Source organism: Triticum dicoccoides, chromosome 2B (genome assembly GCF_002162155.2).
Source record: "Triticum dicoccoides isolate Atlit2015 ecotype Zavitan chromosome 2B, WEW_v2.0, whole genome shotgun sequence".
Classification (NCBI taxonomy): Eukaryota; Viridiplantae; Streptophyta; class Magnoliopsida; order Poales; family Poaceae; genus Triticum; species Triticum dicoccoides.
Genome location: NC_041383.1, coordinates 139,955,604 through 139,956,042, shown reverse-complemented (window position 1 = coordinate 139,956,042; position 439 = coordinate 139,955,604).

Genomic DNA, 439 nt, shown 5'->3' with positions numbered 1-439 from the left:
GGGGGTGTTGAGTATATTGATTTTTAGGAAGTATAGGATAGACTAGGATTCGGTCCTGCCTTGTCTTGTACTCCAAGTTGGTCTTTGTACTCCTATATATACGCCCACGAGGCTCAAGCAATACAACGAACAATTCCACCAAATCCCTCTCTTCCGTCTAACAGCATATACTATGTGGATCGAGCAACCGTTGGTTCTTGTATGCTCTAATTATAAGATCATGCTAGTTTCCTCTGAGTCTGCCTTAGGCTGAATATATGAGCTAGCATCGTCCATGCTTGATGTGTACGGGAAAATATTAGATATATGTGGGTGTTAATTGATTTACCTATAGTTGGCTAATGACAAATGCATATGGGACTAACACAAAATGTTAAGGTAAGAAGTTACTCCTCTATGATGTACATCTTTGTGTGATACATGTCATTTGTAGTTATCA